This window comes from Bombina bombina, chromosome 3 (assembly GCF_027579735.1).
Source record: "Bombina bombina isolate aBomBom1 chromosome 3, aBomBom1.pri, whole genome shotgun sequence".
Classification (NCBI taxonomy): Eukaryota; Metazoa; Chordata; class Amphibia; order Anura; family Bombinatoridae; genus Bombina; species Bombina bombina.
The window spans coordinates 534156555-534184430 of NC_069501.1; positions in this window are offsets into that span (position 1 = coordinate 534156555).

Consider the following 27876-nt stretch of genomic DNA (forward strand, 5'->3'; position numbering starts at 1 on the left):
TTCACTGGCATTTTTTCCCATTCCTGAAACTGTCATTTAAGGAATTTGATCAATTTTGCTTTATATGTTGTTTTTTCTATTACATATTGCAAGATGTCCCAGATTGACCCTGAGTCAGAAGATACTTCTGGAAAGTCGCTGCCTGGTGCTGGATCTACCAAAGTTAAGTGTATCTGCTGTAAACTTGTGGTATCTGTTCCTCCAGCTGTTGTTTGTAATGAATGTCATGACAAACTTGTTAATGCAGATAATATTTCCTTTAGTAATGTTACATTACCTGTTGCTGTTCCATCAACATCTAATACTCTGAGTGTTCCTGTTAACATAAGAGATTTTGTTTCTAAATCCATTAAGAAAGCTATGTCTGTTATTCCTCCTTCTAGTAAACGTAAAAGGTCTTTTAAAACTTCTCATTTTTCAGATGAATTTTTAAATGAACATCATTATTCTGATAAAGATTCCTCTGGTTCAGAGGATTCTGTTTCAGAGATTGATGCTGATAAATCTTCATATTTATTCAAAATGGAATTTATTCGTTCTTTACTTAAAGAAGTCTTAATTGCATTAGAAATAGAGGATTCTGGTCCTCTTGATACTAAATCTAAACGTTTAAATAAGGTTTTTAAATCTCCTGTAGATATTCCAGAAGTTTTTCCTGTCCCTGATGCTATTTCTGAAGTAATCTCCAGGGAATGGAATAATTTGGGTAATTCATTTACTCCTTCTAAACGTTTTAAGCAATTATATCCTGTGCCATCTGACAGATTAGAGTTTTGGGACAAAATCCCTAAGGTTGATGGGGCTATCTCCACTCTTGCTAAACGTACTACTATTCCTACGGCACATAGTTCTTCCTTTAAGGATCCTTTAGATAGGAAAATTGAATCCTTTCTAAGAAAAGCTTACTTATGTTCAGGTAATCTTCTTAGACCTGCTATATCTTTAGCGGATGTTGCTGCAGCTTCAACTTTTTGGTTAGAAGCTTTAGCGCAACAAGTAACAGATCATAATTTTCATAGCATTGTTAATCTTCTTCAACATGCTAATAACTTTATTTGTGATGCCATCTTTGATATCATTAGAGTTGATGTCAGGTATATGTCTCTAGCTATTTTAGCTAGAATAGCTTTATGGCTTAAAACTTGGAATGCTGATATGTCTTCTAAGTCAACTTTGCTTTCCCTTTCTTTCCAGGGTAATATAAATTATTTGGTTCTCAGTTGGATTCTATTATCTCAACTGTTACTGGAGGGAAAGGAACTTTTTTACCACAGCATAAAAAATCTAGAGGTAAATTTAGGTCTAATAATCGTTTTTGTTCCTTTCGTCACAACAAGGAACAAAAGCCTGATCCTTCACCCACAGGAGCGATATCCGTTTAGAAAACAACTCCAGTCTGGAATAAATCCAAGCCTTTTAGAAAACCAAAGCCAGCTCCCAAGTCCACATGAAGGTGCGGCCCTCATTCCAGTCCAGCTGGTAGGGGGCAGATTACGATTTTTCAAAGAGATTTGGATCAATTCAATTCACAATCTTTAGATTCAGAACATTGTTTCAGAAGGGTACAGAATTGGCTTCAAGATAAGGCCTCCTGCAAAGAGATTTTTTCTTTCCCGTGTCCCAGTAAATCCAGCGAAGGCTCAAGCATTTCTGAAATGTGTTTCAGATCTAGAGTTGGCTGGAGTAATTATGCCAGTTCCAGTTCTGGAACAGGGGCTGGGGTTTTATTCAAATCTCTTCATTGTACCAAAGAAGGAGAATTCCTTCAGACCAGTTCTGGATCTAAAAATATTGAATCTTTATGTAAGGATACCAACATTCAAAATGGTAACTATAAGGACTATCCTGCCTTTTGTTCAGCAAGGGCATTATATGTCCACAATAGATTTACAGGATGCATATCTGCATTTTCCGATTCATCCAGATCACTATCAGTTTCTGAGATTCTCTTTCCTAGACAAGCATTACCAGTTTGTGGCTCTGCCGTTTGGCCTAGCAACAGCTCCAAGAATTTTTACAAAGGTTCTCGGTGCCCTTCTGTCTGTAATCAGAGAACAGGGTATTGTGGTATTTCCTTATTTGGACGATATCTTGGTACTTGCTCAGTCTTCACATTTAGCAGAATCTCATACGAATTGACTTGTGTTGTTTCTTCGAGATCATGGTTGGAGGATCAATTTACCGAAAAGTTCATTGATTCCTCAGACAAGGGTAACCTTTTTAGGTTTCCAGATAGATTCAGTGTCCATGACTCTGTCTCTGACAGACAAGAGACGTCTAAAATTGATCTCAGCTTGTCGAAACCTTCAGTCTCAATCATTCCCTTCGGTAGCCTTATGCATGGAAATTCTAGGTCTTATGACTGCTGCATCGGATGCGATCCCCTTTGCTCGTTTTCACATGCGACCTCTTCAGCTCTGTATGCTGAACCAGTGGTGCAGGGATTGCACAAAGATATCTCAATTAATATCTTTAAAACCGATTGTACGACACTCTCTGACGTGGTGGACAGATCACCATAATTTAATTCAGGGGGCTTCTTTTGTTCTTCCGACCTGGACTGTAATTTCAACAGATGCAAGTCTGACAGGTTGGGGAGCTGTTTGGGGGTCTCTGACAGCACAAGGGGTTTGGGAATCTCAGGAGGTGAGATTACCAATCAATATTTTGGAACTCCGTGCAATTTTCAGAGCTCTTCAGTCATGGCCTCTCCTAAAGAGAGAATCGTTCATTTGTTTTCAGACAGACAATGTCACAACTGTGGCATACATCAATCATCAAGGAGGGACTCACAGTCCTCTGGCTATGAAAGAAGTATCTCGAATACTGGTATGGGCGGAATCCAGCTCCTGTCTAATTTCTGCGGTTCATATCCCAGGTATAGACAATTGGGAAGCGGATTATCTCAGTCGCCAAACGTTACATCCGGGCGAATGGTCTCTTCACCCAGAGGTATTTCTTCAGATTGTTCAAATGTGGGGACTTCCAGAAATAGATCTGATGGCTTCTCATCTAAACAAGAAACTTCCCAGGTATCTGTCCAGATCCAGGGATCCTCAGGCGGAAGCAGTGGATGCATTGTCACTTCCTTGGAAGTATCATCCTGCCTATATCTTTCCGCCTCTAGTTCTTCTTCCAAGAGTAATCTCCAAGATTCTGAAGGAATGCTCGTTTGTTCTGCTGGTGGCTCCAGCATGGCCTCACAGGTTTTGGTATGCGGATCTTGTCCGGATGGCTTCTTGCCAACCATGGACTCTTCCGTTAAGACCAGATCTTTTGTTGCAAGGTCCTTTTTACCATCAGCATCTCAAATCCTTAAATTTAAAGGTATGGAGATTGAACGCTTGATTCTTAGTCAAAGAGGTTTCTCTGACTCTGTGAGTAATACTATGTTACAGGCTCGTAAATCTGTATCTAGGAAGATATATTATCGAGTCTGGAAGACTTATATTTCTTGGTGTCTTTCATCATTTTTCCTGGCATTCTTTTAGAATTCCGAGAATTTTACAGTTTCTTCAGGAGGGTTTGGATAAAGGTTTGTCTGCAAGTTCCTTGAAAGGACAAATCTCTTCTCTTTCTGTTCTTTTTCACAGAAAGATTGCTAATCTTTCTGATATTCATTGTTTTGTATAAGCTTTGGTTCGTATAAAACCTGTTATTAAGTCAATTTCTCCTCCTTGGAGTTTGAATTTGGTTCTGGGGGCTCTTTAAGCTCCTCCGTTTGAACCTATGCATTCATTGGACATTAAATTACTTTCTTGGAAAGTTTTGTTTCTTTTGGCCATCTCTTCTGCTAGAAGAGTTTCTGAATTATCTGCTCTTTCTTGTGAGTCTCCTTTTCTGATTTTTCATCAGGATAAGGCGGTGTTGCGAACTTCTTTTAATTTTTTACCTAAGGTTGTGAATTCTAACAACATTGGCAGAGAAATTGTGGTTCCTTCATTATGTCCTAATCCTAAGAATTCTAAGGAGAGATCATTGCATTCTTTGGATGTAGTTAGAGCTTTGAAATATTATGTTGAGGCTACTAAGAATTTCCGAAAGATTTCTAGTCTATTTGTTATCTTTTCCGGTTCTAGGAAAGGTCAGAAGGCCTCTGTCATTTATTTGGCATCTTGGTTGAAATCTTTAATTCATCATGCTTATGTCGAGTCGGGTAAAACTCCGCCTCAAAGGATTACAGCTCATTCTACTAGGTCAGTTTCTACTTCCTGGGCATTTAGGAATGAAGCTTCGGTTGATCAGATTTGCAAAGCAGCAACTTGGTCTTCTTTGCATACTTTTACTAAATTCTACCATTTTGATGTGTTTTCTTCTTCTGAAGCAGTTTTTGGTAGAAAAGTACTTCAGGTAGCTGTTTCAGTTTGATTCTTCTGCTTATAATTTCATTTTTTTTCATTATAAGATTTAAACTTTATTTTGGGTGTGGATTATTTTCAGCGGAATTGGCTGTCTTTATTTTATCCCTCCCTCTCTAGTGACTCTTGCGTGGAAGAGCCACATCTTGGGTAGTCATTATCCCATACGTCACTAGCTCATGGACTCTTGCTAATTACATGAAAGAAAACATAATTTATGTAAGAACTTACCTGATAAATTCATTTCTTTCATATTAGCAAGAGTCCATGAGGCCCACCCTTTTTTGTGGTGGTTATGATTTTTTGTATAAAGCACAATTATTCCAATTCCTTATTTTTTATTCTTTCGCACTTTTGTCTTATCACCCCACTTCTTGGCTATGCGTTAAACTGATTTTGGGTGTGGTGAGGGGTGTATTTATAGGCATTTTGAGGTTTGGGAAACTTTGCCCCTCCTGGTAGGAATGTATATCCCATACGTCACTAGCTCATGGACTCTTGCTAATATGAAAGAAATGAATTTATCAGGTAAGTTCTTACATAAATTATGTTTTTTAAATCTTGTCATCAAACAATACATAAATTCATGCTGATTGTAATACCATGAATGTATACAGTTATAACCATTTTTTAACTCTTATATTGCCTTGTTATTTAACCCAGACTAGTAGTATGATCCATTAGCACCAATATATCAGTATTTGTATCATACTTGCTTTTATTCCATTTTATAAGAAAAAAACTGACATATCTAGGGGACTCCGTTCCCCTCTCTATATCTAATATGTCTTAAAAAGATCCATGTTCCCCCTTCTCTCCCATTCCAAAACTAATTATGTCCTTTCGAGTTCTCTGTAAAAAATGATATATTTTCCTCTTTGTTTTCTACCTCCTTTCCACCTATTCTCTGACTGACCCATTTTTCTCCCTTAAACTTTATTATTCTTTCTCACATCTACATGTCTAACCAATATCGTGGAATAAACTCTTCTACTATCAGCGTTAAGAAGGGTAATGCGTCTTTTAAAGGGGCGATGAAAAGTAATTGTGATGAACAGGCCCAAGATAGAATCACCGCTTTCCATTTCAAGAAAAAGAGCCTAAATTGTTTTTCCGAATCTGGTTTTAAATAATGAATTTCAGTAAACATTTGTTGTTTGATTAAGTTACAACATTCCGCGACCTTAGGGGCCTCTGTTGATTTCCAGTTTTTAAATATTAATATTAAATTAATCACTGTGTTTATTAGGAATTGTTCTCCTTTGTCTATTCTATCATTTAATAAGAAAAAACTATGTTGTGCAGACATCTGGAAATTATCTTGAAGGAATTTATTAACCCAAAAGTTTATCTTAAACCAGTATTGCCTGATCTTAGGACATGACCATAGGCAATGATATAAGTCGGCTCCTTCTTTATTACATTTAAAACAATAACCAGGTTGTTTCCCTTTTGCCCATTTGCTCATTCTGGACGGTGTTAAATAAAAATTATTAATTACTTTGACTTGTGTTTCTCTCCAACTAATTGATGGGGTTGCCCTTTCTGTTGCCACTATACTCTCTTGTAGATCTTTCACTTGAATGTTTGGAAAATATTTAATTAGGTTCTCATGTAGTTTATTAATATGTTTTACTCCCACTTGTGTTAATAAAGAGTTGTACCAATATGATATAGCTCGGATACCTGCTTTATATAGCTTAATCCCTGAGTCTATTTCGGGTTTCTTCCAATCTTCACCGTATAAAGATATTGATTGGAAAAGATAATGTCGAAGTTGTAAATATGCGAAGAAATCTTTTGCTGGAAGCTTAAATGTTTGTGATAATTCTTGAAATGTATATATTATCCTCGTCCCTGTTTGTTTCAGTTGTGTCATGTGTATTAGTCCATTCTCTTTCCATCTCTTAAATACTTTATTTTCTATACCTGGGACAAAATCCACTGTCCCTATAATAGGTAGATTTTGTGATACTTAGTACGTGTAGCCCATTATTTTCAAATACTGCCATGCTTGTATTATATTTGTAAAGGTGCTCAATTTACTAATATTGCTAGGTAGTTTGTTATATGGATGATGTAGTATAGATTTTAAATTAAATGGTATTATTAAATCTGACTCTAACTTAAAATACGTGACATAATTTGCTTCTGTTAACCAATCAACCCCAAACTTCATCAATGTCACCCAGTTGTAATATTGTAAATTGGGTAACGAGAGTCCACCCCATTTTTTTAATTGTATGAGTTTCTCTATAGACATACAATGTCTTTTTTCCCCCCAAATGAACTTCGCACATAACCTGTTATATCTATTTATGTCTTTCCTTTTCATAAATAACGGTAAATTTCTCCTACATTGGTGTGTCCGGTCCACGGCTTCATCCTTACTTGTGGGATATTCTCTTCCCCTACAGGAAATGGCAAAGAGAGCACACAGCAAGAGTTGTCCATATAGTCCCCCCTCTGGCTCCGCCCCCCAGTCATTCTCTTTGCCTGCTCTGAACAAGTAGCATCTCCACGGGGATGGTAAAGAGTATGTGGTGTTAGTTGTAGTTTTATTTCTTCTATCAAGAGTTTGTTATTTTAAAATAGTGCCGGTTTGTACTATTTACTCTACAACAGAAAGTGATGAAGAGTTCTGTTAAAAGAGGAGTATGATTTTAGCAACAGTAACTAAAATCCATTGCTGTTCCCACGCAGGACTGTTGAAACCAGAGAACTTCAGTTGGGGGGAACAGTTTGCAGACTTTTCTGCTCCAGGTATGACTAGTCTCTTTTCTAACAAGACATAGTAATGCTAGAAGACTGTCATTTTCCCTTATGGGATTGGTAAGCCATTTTCTTAGACTCATAACAGAATGAAGGCTTATAAATGGGCTCTATACTGGTTGACACTATTGTGGGCTAAATCGATTGATTTATATATTATTTATATGACTTTTGGAGTGTTTTGTGACTTTGAAACACCTTTGGGAACGTTTTTATTACACCTGGCAGTTGTTTAGACACCTAATCTAGTCAGGAAGGCCCCTTCACTCTGGTATGCAGAGGGAGGAGGCCTCATTTTCGCGCCTCAGTTGCGCAGTTACTTTTGGAAGCAGTGCATGCAGCTTCATGTGAGAGGGTCCTGTGGCCATAAAAACTATTTCAAGAAGGCTTATTTCTGTGGTGAATAACCCCCAATGAAGGTAAAAGCCGCAGCAAAGGCTGTGGCAGGGACTGTAGTGGGTTTAAACTGGTAAATTGAACAATTAGCTCCGGTTTGCTTTTTAAGGGGTTAGAGACTTGAAATTTGGTGTGCAATACTTTCAAAGCATTAAGACACTAGGGTGCAAATTTTGTAAAGATCGGATATTTCCTTCATAGTTTTTTCAAACATTCAGAAATAAAGTGTGTTCTTTTTATTATTTAAAGAGACAGTAACGGTTTTGTTTAAAAACGGTTTTATTGCATTAATAGCCTGCCAAAGTCTGTCTAACATGTCTATACCTTCAGAACGCATATGTTCTGTGTGTATGGAGGCCAAGGTGGTTCCCCCTTTAAATGTATGTTCAAATTGTGCCATGACGTCCAAACAAAGTAAGGACAGTACTGTCACATTTAATAAGGTTGCCCAAGATGATTCTTCAAATGAAGGCAGTGGGGATAGTTCATCATCCTCTCCTTCTGTGTCAACACCAGTTTTGCCCGCGCAGGCGACACCTAGTACATCTAGCGCGCCAATGCTTGTTACTATGCAGCAATTAACTGCAGTAATGGATAATTCTATAGCAAATCTTTTATCCAAACTGCCAGCATTTCCCAGAAAGCATGATTGCTCAGTTTTAAATACAGAGGATGAGCAAGTGGGCGCTGAAGATAATTTATCTGTTATACCCTCACACCAGTCTGAATTGGCAGTGAGGGAGGGTCTGTCTGAGGGAGAAATTTCTGATTCAGGAAAAGTTTCAGCAGGCAGAACCTGATATCGTGGCATTTAAGTTAGAACATCTTCGCGCCCTGCTTAAGGAGGTGCTAACTACTCTTGATGATTGTGACTCTTTGGTGATTCCAGAGAAATTGTGCAAAATGGACAAATTCCTAGAGGTCCCTGTGCACGCTGATGCCTTTCCGATACCCAAGAGGGTGGCGGACATAGTGACCAAGGAGTGGGAGAAGCCAAGTATACCTTTTGTCCCACCTCCTATATTTAAGAAAATGTTCCCCATTATCGACCCCAGAAGGGACGCATGGCAAACAGTCCCTAAGGTTGAGGGGGCAGTTTCTACTTTGGCCAAGCGCACAACTATTCCCATTGAGGACAGTTGTGCTTTCAAAGATCCTATGGATAAAAAATTGGAAGGATTGCTTAAAAAGATATTTGTTCAGCAAGGTTTCCTTCTCCAACCAATTTCGTGCATTATTCCTGTCACCACGGCAGCGTCTTTTTGGTTCGAGGAACTAGAAAATTCGCTCCATAAGGAGACTCCATATAAAGAAGTCATGGACAGAATTCACGCACTAAAGTTGGCTAATTCCTTTATTTTAGATGCCGCATTTCAATTGGCTAAATTAGCGGCGAAAAATTCAGGTTTTGCTATAGTGGCGCGCAGAGCGCTTTGGCTAAAATCTTGGTCGGCGGATGTGTCGTCCAAGACAAAACTGCTTAATATTCCTTTCAAGGGTAAGACCCTTTTTGGGCCAGAATTGAAGGAGATTATTTCAGACATCACTGGGGGAAAGGGCTATGCCCTCCCACAGGATAGGCCTTTCAAGGCTAAGAACAAATCTAATTTTCGTTCCTTTCGCAATTTCAGGAACGGACCGTCTCCTAACTCTGCAGCCTCTAGACAAGAGGGTAACGCTTCCCAGCCTAAACCAGCATGGAAACCAATGCAAGGCTGGAACAAGGGTAAACAGGCCAAGAAGCCTGATGCTTGCTACCAAGACAGCATGAAGGGGTAGACCCCGATCCGGGACCGGGTCTAGTAGGGGGCAGACTTTCTCTCTTTGCTCAGGCTTGGGCAAGAGATGTTCCAGATCCCTGGGCACTAGAAATAGTCTCTCAGGGGTATCTTCTAAAGTTCAAGGAACTTCCTCCAAGGGGAAGGTTCCACATGTCTCGCTTATCTTCAGACCAGATAAAGAGACAGGCATTCTTACATTGCGTAGGAGACCTATTAAAGATGGGAGTGATACACCCAGTTCCAACAGCAGAACAAGGTCTGGGGTTTTACTCAAACCTGTTCGTAGTTCCCAAAAAAGAGGGAACTTTCAGGCCAATTCTGGATTTAAAAATTCTAAACAAATTCCTCAGAGTTCCATCATTCAAAATGGAAACCATTCGAACGATTTTACCAACAATCCAGGAGGGTCAATACATGACTACCGTGGACTTAAAGGATGCGTACCTACATATACCTATCTACAAAGATCATCAGTTCCTAAGGTTCGCCTTTCTGGACAAACATTACCAGTTCGTGGCTCTTCCGTTCGGTTTAGCCACTGCTCCCAGAATTTTCACAAAGGTGCTAGGGTCCCTACTAGAGGTTCTAAGACCGAGGGGCATTGCAGTAGCACCGTACTTAAACGACATCCTAATCCAAGCGTCGTCCCTTTCCAGATCATACAGACATTGTATTAGCTTTTCTCAGGTCTCACGGGTGGAAGGTGAACGTAGAAAAGAGTTCCCTGTCCCCGTCTACAAGGGTTCCCTTTCTGGGAACATTAATAGATTCTGTAGAAATGAAGATTTTTCTGACAGAGGTCAGAAAATTAAAACTTCTAAACGCTTGTCAAGTTCTTCAATCTATTCCTCAGCCTTCCATAGCTCAGTGCATGGAGGTAATAGGACTAATGGTTGCAGCAATGGACGTGGTTTCTTTTGCTTGAATTCATCTAAGACCATTGCAACTGTGCATGCTCAAACAGTGGAATGGGGATTATGCAGACTTGTCTCCCCAGATTCAAGTAGACCAGGTAACCAGAGACTCACTCCGCTGGTGGTTGACTCAGGATCACCTGTCTCAGGGAATGAGTTTCCGCAGACCAGAGTGGGGCATCGTCACGACCGACGCCAGTCTCTTAGGCTGGGGCGCAGTCTGGGACTCCCTGAAAGCTCAGGGTCTATGGTCTCGGGAAGAGTCCCTTCTCCCGATAAACATTTTGGAACTGAGAGCGATATTCAATGCGCTCCTGGCCTCACCTAGCGAAGGCCAGATTCATAAGATTTCAGTCGGACAACATGACTGTAGCGTACATCAATCATCAGGGGGGAACAAAGAGTTCCTTGGCGATGACAGAGGTATCCAAGATCATCAAATGGGCGGAGGATCACTCCTGCCACCTATCTGCAATCCACATCCCAGGGGTAGACAACTGGGAGGCGGATTATTTGAGGAGTCAGACTTTCCATCCGGGGGAGTGGGAACTCCACCTGGAGGTTTTTGCCCAGTTAACTCAACTATGGGGCACTCCAGATATGGATCTGATGGCGTCCCGTCAGAACTTCAAAGTTCCTCGATACGGGTCCAGATCCAGGGATCCCAGGGCGACACTAGTGGATGCATTAGTGGCGCCTTGGTCGTTCAAACTAGCTTATGTGTTTCCACCGTTCCCTCTCCTTCCCAGGCTGGTAGCCAGGATCAAACAGGAGAAGGCCTCTGTGATCCTAATAGCTCCTGCGTGGCCACGCAGGACTTGGTATGCAGACCTGGTGAATATGTCATAGGCTCCACCATGGAAGCTACCTTTGAGACAGGATCTTCTAGTACAAGGTCCATTCGAACATCCAAATCTAGTCTCTCTGCAACTGACTGCTTGGAAATTGAACGCTTGATTCTATCAAAGCGTGGGTTTTCAGATTCAGTTATAGATACTCTGGTTCAAGCCAGAAAGCCTGTGACTAGGAAGATTTACCATAAGATATGGCACAAATATATCCGTTGGTGCGAATCCAAGGGTTTTTCTTGGAGTAAAATCAAAATTCCTAGGATTCTTTCCTTTCTCCAAGAGGGTTTGGAGAAAGGTCTGTCAGCTAGTTCTCTAAAGGGACAGATATCTGCTCTGTCTGTCTTGTTGCACAAACGTCTGGCAGCCGTGCCAGATGTACAAGCATTTGTACAGGCGTTAGTCAGAATCAAGCCTGTTTACAGACCTATGACTTCTCCATGGAGTCTAAACTTAGTTCTTTCAGTTCTTCAAGGGGTTCCGTTTGAACCTTTGCATTCCATAGATATTAAGTTACTATCTTGGAAAGTTCTGTTTTTAGTTGCTATTTCTTCTGCTAGAAGAGTTTCTGAATTATCTGCTTTCCAGTGTACTTCTCCCTATCTGGTATTTCATGCAGATAAGGTAGTTTTACTTACCAAACCTGGTTTTCTTCCAAAAGTAGTTTCCAACAGGAATATTAACCAGGAAATAGTTGTTCCTTCCCGATGTCCGAATCCAGTTTCAAAGAAGGAACGTTTGTTACACAATCTAGATGTGGTCCGTGCTTTAAAATTCTATTTAGAAGCAACAAAGGATTTCAGACAAACAACATCTTTGTTTGTCGTTTATTCTGGTAAGAGGAGTGGGCAGAAAGCTACTGCTACCTCTCTTTCTTTTTGGCTGAAAAGCATCATCCGATTGGCTTATGAGACTGCCGGACGGCAGCCTCCTGAACGAATTACAGCTCACTCTACTAGAGCTGTGGCTTCCACATGGGCCTTCAAGAACGAGGCTTCTGTTGATCAGATCTGTAAGGCAGCGACTTGGTCTTCTCTGCATACTGTTGCCAAATTTTACAAATTCGATACTTATGCTTCTTCGGAGGCTGTTTTTGGGAGAAAGGTTTTGCAAGCCGTGGTGCCTTCCGTTTAGGTAACCTGACTTGCTCCCTCCCTTCATCCGTGTCCTAAAGCTTTGGTATTGGTTCCCACAAGTAAGGATGAAGCCGTGGACCGGACACACCAATGTAGGAGAAAACAGAATTTATGTTTACCTGATAAATTTCTTTCTCCTACGGTGTGTCCGGTCCACGGCCCGCCCTGGCTTTTAGTCAGGTTTGAAAATTTTTATTCCATACACTACAGTCACCACGGCACCCTATAGTTTCTCCTTTTTCTCCTTTTTCTCCTAACCGTCGGTCGAATGACTGGGGGGAGGAGCCAGAGGGGGGACTATATGGACAGCTCTTGCTGTGTGCTCTCTTTGCCATTTCCTGTAGGGGAAGAGAATATCCCACAAGTAAGGATGAAGCCGTGGACCGGACACACCGTAGGAGAAAGAAATTTATCAGGTAAACATAAATTCTGTTTTTGTAACAAGAAGATTAACCGTGGGAAGAAAATTGTTTTTAGTAACATAATTTTTGCTGATAATGAAAGATAGTGGATATTCCATCTTATCAGATCATTTGCCATTTTATCTAACAATTTACCATAATTGAGATGGTACAATTCTTTGGGGTCTCTCCCTAGGGTAATACCAAGATAGTTTATACTTTGTACTTCTTTAAATATTATCTTTGGATAGCTTTGTGGTGTTTTGTTTATCCATAATAGTTCTGATTTATTTGAGTTATTTTATAACCTGAAAATTGACTATAACTATGAATTATTTCTAAGGTCTTTGGAATGCTAACCTTTGTGTTTTGTAAAAATATAATAATGTCATCTTCATATAGTGAGATAATCGGATTTTGGTTCCCAATCTTGATCCCTTTAACTTCGTTTCTTAAGCTAATAGCTAGGGGTTCTAGTGCTATATTAAAAAGCAAGGGGGACAGTGGGCATCCTTGTCGTGTCCCCCTTTCCAGTTTGAAATAATGTGTGAGCCCCCCGTTTACTAATAGTTGTAAATTCATTTTAAGAATTTAACCAAGTTTCCTGTAAAACCAAAATTTTTAAGTGATGTAAACATATGATCCCATATAATAGAATCAAATGCTTTTTCAGCATCGATAAGATAGTAAGGCTAGATCTGTTAATCTCTGTTTATTGGATTGTTGTAGTTTATTAAAATAATGTTCAAGTATTAACAATACCCTACGGGTATTGCGCACTGAGTTCCTTCCTGGCATAAATCCTGCCTGATCTTCATGAATTATGTCACCAATCACTTTCTTTAACCTATCCGCTATAATTGTCATACTAAAGGGTGTTAGTTCACGTATTTCATATAGATAACACTGTACTTGTGCATGTGTAGTTTTTTGGGAGCAGGCACTGATTGGCTAGACTGCAAGTCTGTCAAAAGAACTGAAATAAAGGGGCAGTTTGCAGAGGCTTAGATACAAGATAATCACAGAGGTTAAAAGTATATTATTATAACTGTGTTGGTTATGCAAAATTGGGGAATGGGTAATAAAGGGATTATCTATCTTTTAAAACAATAAAAATTCTGGTGTAGACTGTCCCTTTAAAGAAAAAATTGGGTTTAGTGTCCATTTTTAAGTGTGTGTATTGTAAAAAAGCTAAGGTATCTCCTCCAGTTTATTTATGTGACTCATGTTTAAGTATGTTAATGCATTTAGACCAACCTAATGCTGCTTCTATGTGTATTACTGCTCCTTTTGTTTGTTCCTTACAGTGAAGCGCTACAAATTTTGCTCCAGGTGTGAAATATCTCATCAAATACAGTTTCTGAAATGTTGGCAGTTCTCCCGCCTTCAAGTAAACATTAAAGGTCAGTTCAGAATTTGTCTTCTACTAGTGCTATTCCTTCTGAGGCTAGAATTTCTGATGATAATCCTGTTGTGTCTTCAGAAGGAGTAGTTTTCTCTGATGAGGCATCTTCTTTTTTTATTATTTATTTAAAGTTGAACATATTTGTTCTCTTTTAAAAGAGGTTTTGCTTACTTTAGTGGTTAAAAACTCTAAGGGTTCTGAGGATACACCTTTTAACCTTTTAGATTATAAAACCATTTCAAACTGTTGATTAAACCCCTGAGGCTTTTTCTATTCCAGATGCTGTCTCTGAAACAGTTTCTAGGGAATTGTCTAAGCCAGGTAATTCTTTTTATCATTTTGCAAATTTTAAAAAGTTATACCCCTTATCTTCCTCTGTTATACTGTGGGAGACTGGTCTTAAAGTAGATAGGGCAATTTTCACTCTTGCTAAGCGTACTACTATTCCTTTGGAAGACGGTACTTCTTTTTTTAGTACCCTTTAGATAGGAAGTTAGAATCCTTTCAAAGAAGAGCCTTTCTGCAAGCAGGTTATTTGTTTAGGCCAGCTATCTATTGCTGATGTAGCTGTTGCTTATTCTTATTCGTTAAATAGTCTTTCAAAGCAGTTTTTGTAATGATTCTGAAAGTGCAGATTTTTTACTTCTTGGGATTACTCAAAAGTGCTAATTCCTTTATCTGTGATGCTCTATTTGAAATTATGAAGATTAATGTTAAAAACATGTCCTTGACAGTTCTTTATAGAAAAGCTTTATGGCTTAATAATTGGTCTGCTGATATGGTGTCTAAATCCAGACTTTTATCTCTTTCCTTTCAGGGAAAAAATTGTTTGGTTCTGACTCTATCAGTTCTACTGTTACTTGGGGGTAAAGGGGCTTTTCTTCCTTGGGACAAAAAAGTCCAAGTCGAAATCTAAAGCCTCCAATCATTTTTGTTCCTTTCGTTAGATAAGGAATAAAAGCACCTCTGGCTCAGCCTGAAGGCCTAGTGCCAATTGGAACAGACCTAAGCAAGCCAAAAAATCCACCCCTACTTCCAAGTCTGCATGATGGTGCAGCTCCTGATTCAGAGGCTCTGGTAGTGGGCAGGTTATGCTTTTTTCCGGAGGCTTGGTTTCAGTATGTACTAATTCCCTGGGTTCTGAGTATATTTTCTCCGGGTTATCGGATAGGTTTCAGAACAAGGCCTCCTAGAGGAAGGTTTTTTCTGTCCAGTGTTCCAAGGAATCCTTTTTTTTTCCTTTTTTTTTTCCAGTCCGTTTCAGATCTAGAAACTTTACTAGTGATTGCTCCAATTCCTTTGCAGGGAAAGGGGATGGGATTTTATTCAAATTCTTCCAAAGAAGGAATGAACTTTCAGACCAGTTTTTTATCTGAAAGCTCTTGAACAAGTTTCTCAGAATTTCTACTTTCATAATGGGATCTATTCAGACTATTCTGCATTTTTCTCAGCAAGGTTAGTCAACAATAGATTTAAAGGATGCTTATTTTCATGTTCCAATGGGAACATTGCCAGTTTCTGAGATTTGGCTTTCTAGACAACCATTTTCAGTTTGTTGCTCTACCATTTGGTCTGGCTACAGCTCCAAGAATTTTTATAAAGGTTCTGGGTGCTCTACTGTCTGTGATCAGATTTTAGAGTATTATAGTGTTAACTTACATATACAGTTTCTTCGTTCAAGTTCCATCTTTTCATTTAGCAGAAGCTCACACCAACAGACTGTTGTTGTTTCTTCAACAGCATGGTTGGAAGATCAATTTTCCAAAGAGTTCTTTGGTACCTCAGACAAGGGTTACTTTTCTGGGGTTTCAAATAGATTCAGTCTCCATGAGTCTTTTTCTAACAGATCAGAGAAGGCTAAAATTGGTGTCAGCTTGTCTGAGCCTTCGGTTTCTCTCTTTTTCTTCTGTTGCTCTTTATATGGAAGTACTGGGTCTTATGATTGCAGCGTTAGATGCAATTCCATTTGCTTGATTTCACATGAGACCTCTTCATCTTTATATGCTTTGTCAGTAGTGCAGGGATCATACTCGGCTGTCTCATAGGATTTTTCTGTATCTCAGAACAAGTCAGTCTCTGACATGTATCAAAAATATAAAAAAGAAGGCACCGCAATAGTGCAGGTCACTAATGACAAGAGATATCCATACAGTGTATACAGGGTACTCACAATTTGGTTATCACTAAAAAGTGCATGTCACTCCTGCTGAACACTTCTGAGCCGTTTAGATAGCTCACAAAGGCAAAACCGCTGCGTTCCTCCTTGGGAATAGGTCTGCAATTCCAAGAGGTAAACAGCAATGAACAGCTGAGAAATCCACTGTAGTCGGCCGGATACTTCCGTTTAACTGGAACAGACACTCCCCACAAACACCAGTGCAAATATGGAGATAATATAGAAATGTCTAACAAGACAATGTTCTAAAAGAAAGTGTGCTGAAAAAGTCTATTTACAATTAAAAGACTTTAATAAAAACATGAATAAAATGTCAATGCGTTTCTCAGTCTATTACGGACTGTTTCATCAGGTGAATATACATGAATGGTCAGCACAACTTTTAAAGAGCCTTAACTGTGAGATACGCTACACCTGTCTGCAAGTTGAAAAACCAAATTTGGAATGTGATAGACTGGCAGATTGAATTTACGTGTGATCTCCTGATAGGCTCAATGACCACATTTTTGTAAGTACCATTATTTGTTAGGCGCATCCAGCTCTTATATATTTCTATATATATATCACTACAGTCTCTGACATGGTGGCTGGATCATCCGTTCATTATTCAGGGGGCTTCTTTTGCTCGTTCTACCTGGACTCTGATCACTTCAGATGCCAGTCTCTCAGGTTAGGGAGCTATTTGGGGTTCTCTGAGAGCACAAGGGGTTTGAGTTGCCAATAAATATTCTAGAATTCTGTGCTATTTTCAGGGCTCTTGAGACTAGGCCACTGTTGAAAAGGGAGTCTCATCTCCGCTTTCAATCAGGCAATGTCACACCAGTGGCTTATATCAATCATCAGAGTTGAACCCACAGTTCCATAGCCATGAGGGAAGTGTCTCGAATTTTCTCCTGAGCTGAAGTCAATTCCTATCTGATTTCTGCAGTTCATATTACCAGGATGTGTTTAATCAGATTGTAGATCTTTAGGGTCTCCCAGAGATAGATCTGATGGCTTCTCGTTTAAACAACAAACTTCCCAAGTAACTTGCAAGGTCTAGGGACCATCAGGGGGAGTTTGTTGATGCTCTAGTAGCTCGTTGGTCATTTCAGCTTGCTTGTTTCTTCCTCCTGGTTCTTCCCAGAGTGATTTGTAAGATAAGGCTAGAGAAATTGTCAGTAATTCTTTTTTTTTTTTTTTTTTAATTTTTTATTCATTAATAATAAACAAGTTACAGAGGCATAAAAAGAAACAGTTCTTGCTAAACATCCAGAAAGCTATCTAGTAGATGTTATTATCCTAAACATTGACTCATCCGTATGATTTAATCAACCGTTAATAATCTTCATTATCTTACTCAATATTATATTGCATTTTCATTCTGATCAAATGCTGCCATTTTCATTTTGACTAAGTATTTTTTTTAGTCGGGCTATCTTATCTTCTCACTATTTACATCATTCTACGGATCCAAACTTAACAACAAAACATAAGGAAAAGGAGGGAAAGAAAAAGGGAAAAAAAAAGAAAAAAAAAAGAAAAACCAGAACCCTAAGACCCCTTCACCATGTCTGCGTGAAGTTGTGCATCCATCACCAAGTGTTAAAGATCTTCTAATCTTTCCCATTCTCCCCTCATTCTTGAAGCCAATATTATTTCAGTCTGAGCAAAAGGCTTTATAACTTGATTTTGTACTGAGATTTCCAGGGTTATAATATATGGTTTCCATTTCCCCAGGAAGCCCTCTAGCCTATTTAAAACATCCGATTTAACATCTTGTTGTTCAACAAATAGTTGTTTAATTAATCTATTTTTTAATTGCGGAATGGTAGGGGTGTTCTTAACTGTCCAAAGATCCAAAATACATTTACGAGCCTGTAGAATGATCATTGTTAACAACAGTTGGTTTTCAGTTTTCGCTCTATCCCATCTTAAAAAACATATTTGAGGGGTTCCTAATTCAATATCGATTTTAAAATTTTGTTTGATCCAGTATCGGACTTTTTGCCAAAAAGGATATATCTTGGGACAGCTTAAAAAATGATGCATAAAATTTGCATTCCTCCAGCCACATTTTATACAAACATTTATACTATTTGGGTTCCATTTTGATAGCCTACGCGGCGTTATGTAATCCCGATGTAGCATTCTTGCCTGTGATTCTCTAAGAACCACAGACAGGGTTGCTCTCCTCGCTATTTGCAAGCTGTCCGTGATCCAAGTTTGTCCAAGATCCTCCCTAATATCCGTTCCCCATCTACCCAATATATTATCCATAACTCTCGATTCTTCCCTATTGTTCATTGTTTGATATATTCCTGATAACGAGAATGAGCCACTTAAGAATTTCTTTTGGGGAAGGTCAAAAAAGGCAGTATCCCAGAATAGGGTGTTTCCCTCTATCATACTTGATACATAGTGTCGGGCTTGCAGAAAGGCAAAAAATTGCGTATTTGGGATATCAAACTTGTTTTGTAACATCTGAAACGAATATATCTTTTTACTTAAAGGATCCACCATATCTCCTAAGGTTTTTAACCCTTTCGCATCCCATAGTCTAAACGCCCCAGTATCTATTCCTGCTGGGAAATAAATATTATTTAAAAACGGGATAGATCTTGGCGATATCACAGGACCCTTTACAAATTTTTGAATTGAATGCCAGGCTCGGAGAGCATCCCCATAAAGTATATGCGATTGAATTTGTTTTGGGATATCTTTATAAGAAATAAAGGGTAAAACCGAGAGATTCCATTCTCCCAGTACTGCTTTTTCCAAGGTCTCTTCACCAAAGTGATATGTGTTTAATTGCCAATCTAATACTATTCGTGCCAGAGCAGCCCAATTATAAAATTTAAAATTGGGTAGTCCAAAGCCCCCCTTTGCATAACTGGCATATAATTTCCAAAGAGCAATTCGAGACTTCTTTCCTTTCCAAAGAAACATTCCTATTGCTCGATTTAGCCTCTTTAAATCGCTTTTTGTTATAAGACAGGGAAGCATTAGTAAAGGGTATAAGATTTTAGGGAGCACCACCATTTTTATCAATGCTATCCTTCCTACTAATGTAAGGGGAAGATTTTTCCAATGTACTAGGAGCGAGATGACTTCCGAACATTGCTCCATAATATTTAATTCATATATTAGATTAGGGTTACTTGGTATTTTTATACCTAGATACGTAAGAGAAGAATCAACTTCCTTAAAGGGGTAATGAAAATTATTCTTTTTGATTTTATGCAACCATAAAATCTCTGACTTACCCGTATTAATTTTATAACCCGAATAAGACCCGAATTCTGATATTAATTGTAATATTTTAGAGATATGCAAGTTTGGGTTTTCAACAAATAACAACATATCATCTGCATATAATGCCAGGTGAACAACCTCTCCCTTAATGTTCATACCCGGAAAACTAGCTCGCAATTTTATAGCCAAGGGTTCTAAGGCCAGATTGAAAAGAAGAGGCGAGAGCGGGCATCCCTGCCTTGTTCCTCTTTGAAGATATACTGTGGGAGAAAAAACCCCATTCACAAAAATATGAGCCATCGGGTTATGATAAACGTTACGAATCGATGCTAGAAAATTGCCTACTATTCCATAATTCTGCAATGCAGAGAATAGGTAGTCCCACTCGACCCTGTCGAAAGCCTTCTCTGCGTCCAGAGACAGCAGGAAGGCCTCCGACAGGGCCCCATTCCCTCCCTCCCTTGAGCGTAGCCAAAAATGTGAGATTGCATGTAGTACTCTCCTTAGATTTATCACTGAGGTCCTACCCTTCATAAAACCGGTTTGGTCCGTGTGTACCAGGGTAGGCAATATCATCTTTAACCGCTCCGCCAGTACCTTCATAAATATTTTATAATCGGAGTTCAGTAATGATATAGGTCTATAAGACCCTGGTAGTACCTGCTCCTTCCCTACCTTTGGGATTAAAGATATAAACGCGTTAGTAAAGTTTTGTTCTGGATGATTCCCTTCATTTGAAAGATCTTGATATAACCTAGCAAGGACCGACGATATCTGATCCTTCAGTAATTTATAAAATTCAATGGGAAGTCCGTCCGGTCCTGCCGCTTTACTATTTGCAAGTGTTTTGATAGTCTTTTCAATTTCTTCCTTCAAAATAGGCTTATTTAAAATTTCTAATTGCTCCTGGGTAATTTGAGGTAATGTTATCGAAGCCCAAAAATCTTGGAGAGAGGGAACTGGTGGGACCCCCTGCCTAGCATACAGCTCCGTGTAGTACTCTGCAAAAGCAGAGGCAATAGATTCCGGAGTTTTAAATGTAACATTTTTATGTCTAATGGCCGCAATATTTTTTCCTGGTGTCCGATTTTTGGTAAGGGAGGCCAGGAGTTTTCCTGATCTATTTCCAAATCTATAATAAAGGCTATCTCTTTTTCGTAATGAATTTACTGCTTGCTGTTTAAGATAAGCATCTAGTTCTTCCTTACTCGCATGATATAATTCTCTAGTGCTAGCTGTAGAACTTCTACAATAGGCCTGATAATCGGCCATGACCTTCTCCTGAAGTTGTTGAAGTTTCAGCCCTGCCTTTTTGCGTATATTAGCGTCATAAGCCAATATATTGCCAGCCAATACAGCTTTAGCTGCCCCCCAGAAAACTCCCATGCTTTCAAGATGGGCTATATTATCTGTATAATAGTCATTCCATGATTGTGTTAGGAATTTTTTGAAATTTTCAGACGTATACAAATAATATGGAAACCTTAATGTGTTCCTATTACTATACTGATAACCTTCCTGTAAAGATATTTCTATTGGTGCATGATCAGAAATTAGTACATTATGTATTTTGTCCTTAGCTACCTTAGAGACCAAGGAGTTCGATACCAAAAATAGATCAATCCTCAAGAGAACTGGGGCTGCTCTAGCGGCACAAGTATAGTCCTTACTATCCGGATTACGAAGTCTCCAAATATCCACTAATTGGAGCACGTCTTGGAATTTCTTTCATGTAATTAGCAAGAGTCCATGAGCTAGTGACGTATGGGATATACATTCCTACCAGGAGGGGCAAAGTTTCCCAAACCTTAAAATGCCTATAAATACACCCCTCACCACACCCACAATTCAGTTTTACAAATTTTGCCTCCGATGGAGGTGGTGAAGTAAGTTTGTGCTAGATTCTACGTTGATATGCGCTCCGCAGCAAGTTGGAGCCCGGTTTTCCTCTCAGCGTGCAGTGAATGTCAGAGGGATGTGAGGAGAGTATTGCCTATTTGAATGCAGTGATCTCCTTCTACGGGGTCTATTTCATAGGTTCTCTGTTATCGGTCGTAGAGATTCATCTCTTACCTCCCTTTTCAGATCGACGATATACTCTTATATATACCATTACCTCTGCTGATTCTCGTTTCAGTACTGGTTTGGCTTTCTACAAACATGTAGATGAGTGTCCTGGGGTAAGTAAATCTTATTTTCTGTGACACTCTAAGCTATGGTTGGGCACTTTGTTTATAAAGTTCTAAATATATGTATTCAAACATTTATTTGCCTTGACTCAGAATGTTCAACTTTCCTTATTTTCAGACAGTCAGTTTTATATTTGGGATAATGCATTTGAATTAATCATTTTTTCTTACCTTCAATTTGACTCTTTTTTTTCCTGTGGGCTGTTAGGCTCGCGGGGGCTGAAAATGCTTCATTTTATTGCGTCATTCTTGGCGCGGACTTTTTTGGCGCAAAAATTCTTTTCCGTTTCCGGCGTCATACGTGTCGCCGGAAGTTGCGTCATTTTTTTACGTTATTTTGTGCCAAAAATGTCGGCGTTCCGGATGTGGCGTCATTTTTGGCGCCAAAAGCATTTAGGCGCCAAATAATGTGGGCGTCTTATTTGGCGCTAAAAAATAAGGGCGTCGCTTTTGTCTCCACATTATTTAAGTCTTATTTTTTCAGTGCTTCTGGTTGCTAGAAGCTTGTTCTTTGGCATTTTTTCCCATTCCTGAAACTGTCATTTAAGGAATTTGATCAATTTTGCTTTATATGTTGTTTTTTCTCTTACATATTGCAAGATGTCTCACGTTGCATCTGAGTCAGAAGATACTACAGGAAAATCGCTGTCTACTGCTGGAGCTACCAAGCTAAGTGTATCTGCTATAATTTTTGGTATCTGTTTCTCCAGCTGTTGTTTGTATTGCATGTCATGACAAACTTATTAATGCAGATAAAATTTCCTTTAGTACTGTTACATTACCTGTTGCTGTTCCGTCAACATCTAATTTTCAGAGTGTTCCTGATAAACATAAGAGATTTTATTTTTTAAATCCATTAAGAAGGCTATGTCTGTTATTTCTCCTTCTAGTTTACATAAGTCTTTTAAAACTTCTCTTTTTTCAGATGAATTTTTAAATGAACATCATCATTCTGATACTGATAATGGTTCTTCTGGTTCAGAGGTTTCTGTCTCAGAGGTTGATGCTGATAAATCTTTGTATTTGTTCAAGATGGAATTTATTCGTGCTTTATTTAAAGAAGTATTAATTGCATTAGAAATAGAGGATTCTGGTCCTCTTGATTCTAAATCTAAACGTTTAAATAAGGTTTTTAAATCTCCTGTAGTTATTCCAGAAGTGTTTAATCTCCCTGATGCTATTTCTGAAGTAATTTCCAGGGAATGGAATAATTTGGGTAATTCTTTTACTCCTTCTAAACGTTTATACAATTATATCCTGTGCCATCTGACAGATTAGAGTTTTTTGGGACAAAATCCCTAAGGTTATGGGGCTGTCTCTACTCCTGCTAAATGTGCTACTATTCCTACGGCAGATAGTAATTCATTTAAGGATCCTTTAGATAGGAAAATTGAATCCTTTCTAAGAAAAGCTTACTTATGTTCAGGTAATCTTCTTAGACTTGCTATATTTTTAGCGGATGTTGCTGCAGCTTCAACTTTTTGGTTAGAAGCTTTAGCGCAACAAGTAACAGATCATAATTTTATAGCATTATTATTATTCTATAACATGCTAATAATTTTATTGGTGATACCATCTTTGATATCATTAGAGTTGATGTCAGGTATATGTCTCTAGCTATTTTAGCTAGAAAAGCTTTATGGATTAAACTTGGAATACTGATATGTCTTCTAAGTCAACTTTGCTTTCCCTTTCTTTCCAGGGTAATAAATTATTATTTCAACTGTTTCTGGAAGGAAGGGAACTTTTTTACCAAAGGATAAAAAATCTAAGGTAAATTTAGGTCTAATAATCATTTCGTTCCTTTCCTCACAATAAGGAACAAAAGCCTGATCCTTCATTCTCAGGAGCGGTATCAGTTTGGAAACTATTTCCAGTTTGGAATATATCCAAGCCTTTTAGAAAACCTATAGCCAGCTCCTAAGTACCCATGAAGGTACGGACCTTATTCCAGCTCAGCTGGTATGGGGCAGATTACGTTTTCTTCAAAGAAATTTTGATCAATTCCGTTCTCAATTTCTGGTTTCAGAACATTGTTTCAGAAAGGTACAGAATTGGCTTCAGTTAAGAGATTTTTTTCTTTCCCGTGTCCCAGTTAACACAGCAAAGGCTCAGCATTTCTGAAATGTGTTTCAGATCTAGAGTTGGCTGGAGTAATTATGCCAGTTCCAGTTCTGGAACAGGGGCTGGGGTTTTATTTTATCTCTTCATTGTACCAAAGAAGGTCAATTCCTTCAGACCAGTTTCGGATCTATCAATATTGAATCGTTATGTAAGGATACCAACATTCAAGATGGTTACTGTAGGACTGTCCTGCCTTTTGTTTAGCAAGGGCATTATATGTCTACAATAGATTTACAGGATGTGTATCTACATATTCCGATTCATCCAGATCACTTTTAGTGTCTGAGATTCTCTTTTTAGACAAGCATTACCAGTTTTGTGGCTCTACCGTTTGGCCTAGCCTCAGTTCCAAGAATTTTTTTCAAAGGTTCTCGGTGCCCTTCTTTCTGTAATCAGAGAACAGGGTTTTTTGGTATTTCCTTATTGGACAATATCTGGGTACTTGCTCAGTCTTCTCATTTTCGAAGAATCTCATACGAATCGACTTGTGTTGTTTCTTCAAGTTCATGGTTGGAGGATCAATTTACCAATCAGTTCATTGATTCCTCAGACAAGTGTAACCTTTTTAGGTTTCTAGAATAGATTCAGTGTCTATGACTCTGTACTTGTCAGACAAGAGAAGTTTAACATTGATATCAGCTTGTCAAAACCTTCAGTCACAATCATTCCCTTTGGTAGCCTTATGCATGGTAATTTTAGGTCTTAGGACTGCCGCATCAGATGCGATCTCCTTTGCTCGTTTTCACATGCGACCTCTTCAGCTCTGTATGCTGAACCAATGGTGCAGGGATTACTCAAAGATATCTCAATTAATATCTTTAAACCGATTATACGACACTCTCTGACATGGTGGGCAGATCACCATCGTTTAGTTCAGGGGGCTTCTTTGTTCTTCCGACCTGGACTATAATCTCAACAGATGCAAGTCTTACAGGTTGGGGAGCTGTGTGGGGGTATCTGACGGCACAAGGGGTTTGGGAATCTCAGGAGGTGAGATTTCCGATCAATATTTTGGAACTCCGTGCAATTTCAGAGCTCTTCAGTCTTGGCCTCTTCTGAAGAGAGAGTTGTTCATTTGTTTTCAGATAGACAATGTCACAACTGTGGCATACATCAATCATCAAGGAGGGACTCACAGTCCTCTGGCTATGAAAGAAGTATCTCGAATTTTGGTTTGGGCGGAATCCAGCTCCTGTCTAATCTCTGCGGTTCATATCCCAGGTATGGACAATTGGAAAGCGGATTATCTCAGTCGCCAAACGTTGCACCTGGGCGAATGGTCTTCACCCAGAGGTATTTCCTCAGATTGTTCAAATGTGGGAACTCTCAGAAATAGATCTGATGGCTTCTCATCTAAACAAGAAACTTCCCTGGTATCTGTCCGGATCCAGGGATCCTCGGGCGGAGGCAGTGGATGCATTATCTCTTCCTTACAAGTGTCATCCTGCCTATATCTTTCCGCCTCTAGTTCTTCTTCCAAGGGTATTCTTAATATTCTAAAGGAATGCTCGTTTGTCCTGCTGGTAGCTCCAGCATGGCCTCACAGGTTTTGGTATGCGGATCTTGTCCGGATGGCCTCTAGCCAGCTGTGGACTCTTCCGTTAAGATCAGTCTTTCTGTCTCAAGGTTCTTTTTTCCATCAGGATCTCAAAACCTTAATTTTAAGGTGTGGAGTTTGAACGCTTGATTCTTGGTCAAAGAGGTTTCTCTGACTCTGTGATTGATACTATGTGACAGGCTCGTAAATCTGTATCTAGAGAGATATATTATAGAGTCTGGAAGACTTATATTTCTTCAGGATGGTTTAGATAAAGGTTTGTCCGCAAGTTTCTTGAAAGACAAATCTCTGCTCTTTCTGTTCTTTTTCACAGAAGGATTGCTAATCTTCCTGATATTCATTGTTTTGTACAAGCTTTGGTTCGTATAAAACCTGTCATTAAGTCAATTTCTCCTCTTTGGAGTTTGAATTTGGTTCTGGGGGCTCTTCAAGCTTCTCCTTTTGAACCCATGCATTCTTTGGTCGTTATATTACTTTCTTGGAAAGTTTTGTTTCTTTTGGCCATCTCTTCTGTCAGAAGAGTCTCTGAATTATCTACTCTTTTTGGTGAGTCTCCTTTTCTGATTTTGCATCAGGATAAGGCGGTGCTGCGAACTTCTTTTGAATTTTTTTACCTAAGGTTGTGAATTCTAACAACATTAGTGGAGAAATTGTGGTTCCTTCATTATGTCCTAATCCTATGAATTCTAAGGAGAAATCATTGCATTCTTTGGATGCTGTTAGAGCTTTGTATTATTATGTTGAAGCTACTAAGTCTTTCCGATAGACTTCTAGTCTATTTGTCATCTTTTCCGGTTCTAGAAAAGACCAGAAAGCTTCTGCCATTTCTTTGGCATCTTGGTTGAAATCTTTATTTCATCATGCCTATGTTGAGTCGGGTAACACTCCGCCTCAAAGGATTACAGCTCATTCTACTAGGTCAGTTTCTACTTCCTGGGCGTTTAAGAATGAAGCTTCGGTTGATCAGATTTGCAAAACAGAAACTTGGTCCTCTTTGCATACTTTTACTAAATTCTACCATTTTGATGTGTTTCTTCTTCTGAAGCAGTTTTTGGTAGAAACGTACTTCAGGCAGTGGTTTCAGTTTGAATCTTCTGCTTATGTTTTTTCATTAAATTTTATTCTGGGTGTGGATTATTTTCAGCAGGAATTGGCTGTCTTTATTTTATCCCTCCCTCTCTAGTGACTCTTGTGTGGAAAGATCCACATCTTGGGTAATCATTATCCCATACGTCACTAGCTCATGGACTCTTGCTAATTACATGAAAGAAAACATAATTTATGTAAGAACTTACCTGATAAATTCATTTCTTTCATATTAGCAAGAGTCCATGAGGCCCGCCCTTTTTTTGTGGTGGTTTTGATTTTTTTGTATAAAGCACAATTATTCCAATTCCTTATTTTTTATGCTTTCGCACTTTTTTCTTATCACCCCACTTCTTGGCTATTCGTTAAACTGAATTGTGGGTGTGGTGAGGGGTGTATTTATAGGCATTTTAAGGTTTGGGAAACTTTGCCCCTCCTGGTAGGAATGTATATCCCATACGTCACTAGCTCATGGACTCTTGCTAATATGAAAGAAATGAATTTATCAGGTAAGTTCTTACATAAATTATGTTTTTTTTAAAATTCTCTCCTCGAATTTCCCTTTATTTTTAAGAGTGGACTTTTGTACGTGCCCTGGCATTCGATATCTATCGCACACCAGATTAGGGGCCAGATTAAAATCACCCCCCAATATTATGTCCTGGCCTTGAAACGGCACTAAGGTTTGGAGGAGATTTGTCCAGAATCCCATATCTTTCTTATTAGGTGCATAAATGTTACACAATACCCGTATCTTCCCCTTCAACTTTATCTGTAATATCACATACCTGCCTTCTGCATCTTTGATAGTTTTAACAATCTCAATTTGGAGTCGCTTCCCAAAGAGAATTGCAATACCTCTACTTGCCTTTGTATAAGAAACATAAATTGTGGATCCAACCCAATCCTTACATAATTTATCGTGTTCCTTATCTGATAGATGCGTCTCCTGCAAGAACGCTATATCTGTCTTAAGCCGCCGTAGATGAGCTAGTATCATTTGTCTTTTTATGGGAGAGTTAATACCCCCCACATTCCATGAGACAAACTTAAGGGTCATCCTTTATAAAAAATGTACCATATAAACCCTTGAAAAAGAAGAGAGGGGGGAAGAAGAAGAGAAAGAAGAAGAAAGAGAGAGAGAGAGAGAGAGAAAAAAAAAAACAAAAAAAAAAAAACAAAGGCAGATAATCTTATCTATAGAAACATAATTATGACTAAACACCGTGCAAACAAAAGGTGTCAAAAAGTGAAAAGAAGGGACAGAAAGAAGTCCTTGACGTGATGTAAAAAACCAATGTGAAAGAATTACATTCCAGAGGTAATAGTTTAAAATAGTAAAGTGATAAATATTCAACCTATATCTCATGTTAAAATGCACAAGTGAGAGTGAGAAAAAAAAAAAAAAAAATTAACAAACCATAAATGTGAAAAGGCTGTCTATAAATATTATAGACGTGCGTAAAGAGCACGGTTGTGACTAAACACCATGCAGACA